The sequence below is a fragment of the Mesitornis unicolor genome, unplaced genomic scaffold, assembly GCF_000695765.1.
Source record: "Mesitornis unicolor isolate BGI_N332 unplaced genomic scaffold, ASM69576v1 scaffold261, whole genome shotgun sequence".
Classification (NCBI taxonomy): Eukaryota; Metazoa; Chordata; class Aves; order Mesitornithiformes; family Mesitornithidae; genus Mesitornis; species Mesitornis unicolor.
The window spans coordinates 68,903-71,457 of NW_010165638.1; positions in this window are offsets into that span (position 1 = coordinate 68,903).

The following is a 2,555-nucleotide window of genomic DNA, read 5'->3' on the forward strand; positions in this document are numbered from 1 at the left end:
TGGGAGAGCATGGCCCAGGCTGCCCAGAGAGGTTGTGGAGTCTCCTTGTGTGGAGACACCCAAAGCCCTGGCCGTGTTCCTGTGTGACTGCTCTGGTGATCCTGCTCTGGCAGGGGTTGCACTGGGGGAGCTTTCCAGGTCTCTTCCAACTCCTTGTATTCTGTGATCTCGCTGCCCAGGTTTTGCCTATTTAATGAATCAGCCTTGAAACATCCAAACAAGATGCTTTGACAGATCCAATGTTTCCAGAAGCTTCCTAGGTGAGGAACACACGCTAAATCTCACCCTTTCCTGCAGATCTGTGCAGTTTAGACCAGCATGTTCCTGAGACAACATTTTCATCTCTAAATCAGCCAGCTCTGAACCTACACCACCTTTCATTGCTTTGTATGTCTATATCACAACCACTCTTTACCTTAAAGAGCCCAGAGAGGCTCTCTCATAGAGAAGCTCCACCTTGACTTGGTTGTCTATGTTTTACCCTTTATATCTTCTTGGAAATAGGATGACCAGACCGTATCATGATGTATTCTTCAATATTTTCCAAGTTACATGACTTTCATGTAAAAATCCCAATGCTTTAATGAGCTTCTATTCCTGAAGATTAATTGCTTATTTTAGTAAACATTTATTCTAAACAAGCAGCAGGCACATCTCTTTTTCTCTTTCTAGAAACCACCTTGTAGTTTGTTCACAAAACTATCTCACGTGACTCTGAAAACCTTCCATAAAACCAACTCTCATGACCAGAACCACAGATTTGGGGCTCTGCCACCCCATTGTAGCCCCTTCTTCATGTCAGAAAACTTAATGAGGCTTCTTCATCTCGGAAAAATACTGCAAAAATTCAGCTTTGTGAGAGCTGCGAGGCATTTGGAAACCACTGGGAGAAAACGTGCCATGAAAGTGAATGTCTTCACTGAGTGATGCAAATATATGTTAAGCAATAAAATTCTAGCTCCTAAATAGGCTTGTCTTGTTTTGATATTCGAGGGTATGAAAAAAAGACATGCATACTTCTCATTTAATCCTGCCAAGATATAAAACTTGCCTATTTTTATACAGTTGCCCAATATGGACAGCAAAAATAGCTTTCTTAATAAAGAGAGAGAGGAGGAAAAGACCAGCTAATTTCTTGTAGTGCAAATTCATAAGGTCCATCTCAAGACCACACATCATTTTTGGGCTGAAATTCTACCTGTGGAACCTCTTTTCACTGAGGTAAAAACGCTGGCGCTTCTTGAAACTCAGCTTGAGGTGACTGAACGGCTCTGTCAGAGGAGATTACTACTCCCAAAAGTAAAATCTGAAGAAAAGATTAATATACTTTGCTGAGAGTAAGCTTGGTAACTATCACTGTGCTGTGTATTTGCTTCTCATGGCAGATGATATTTGATCATTCGAAGTGATTACTGAGCTCTAGCTGAAAATCTTTGGAATCAAGTGGCTATAAATCAGCCGTCCCACCAGTATCGCTACTAACGGGGAGCGTTTACACAGCTTTAGTGTGGGCTAATAACTCCTCACCGAGGGAGAAGGGGCAGAAAGTACCTCATGTGTGTAAAAACCTCTGGGGAAGAGGGGAGGGTTTCTAAAGCAAGAGTTAGACCTCCTCCATGAAAACCAAGCCCTATCAGTGCCAAACGCTATTGCAGTATTTTAAACTCAAAAAATCACATTTTTTTTCTTTTTCCAGAGGGGGAAATAATTTTGCCTAATGTTGAGTAATGATATTAAAATAGGAATGTTGTGCAATTACATTGGTACCTACATCAACAGTGCTGGATACTTCACACCCCGGGGCTTGAGTCTGCTCAGCAGCCCACAAAACAGGAGTGAGAATTTGTGACAGTATTTCTGTCTCTAAGGTTTGGGTAAGTAGCACCTGTACCACTTAATGAAAAAACCATACAAGAAACACTAACATTTTCAATACACAGCTGCTTATTCTTCAAAAGATTTGCGTGTCATTCCTGCATTAAAGTGGTCAGCATCAGCTTATAAAACTGCTGCAATAATAAACCAGGACTCCCAGTCTTAGTCAATACCCAAAAACTATGCAAAAATGAATGGGAAAAAGAGGTTTCCAAAAATTACTCAGCATTAACGTAACACTAAATGTGCAACGACTTCATTAACATAGAAAATGACTGTTCCCGATTCATCTGCAAACCCTTCTTCAAGGGATAATGCAATTTAAAATGAATGAAGATGCTTTGATGGATACTTTTTAGAGGTTTCAAAACTTATAACATACTTTAGCATTAATTTTTACGTGATAGCTTAAGAGATCCAATATTTCGAAGTATCCTTGAGGCACTGATGCCACTACACAGAACCAAGGGTTTCTTTCTCCCTAATTTTGGGCTTATTGAGATCCAAGTATTATTAAAACGTAGTGTAACGAGGCTCTGGTCATCTGAGAACACCACCATTTCCTCATTTATTTTGCTTTTTTACACCTCTCAACTGTGGTTTGGTGCTGCTGGAGAGCTGTGGGGAAAAGCACATTTGTACATGAAAAAATTAAAGGGACAAATTATGGATTTGCATAA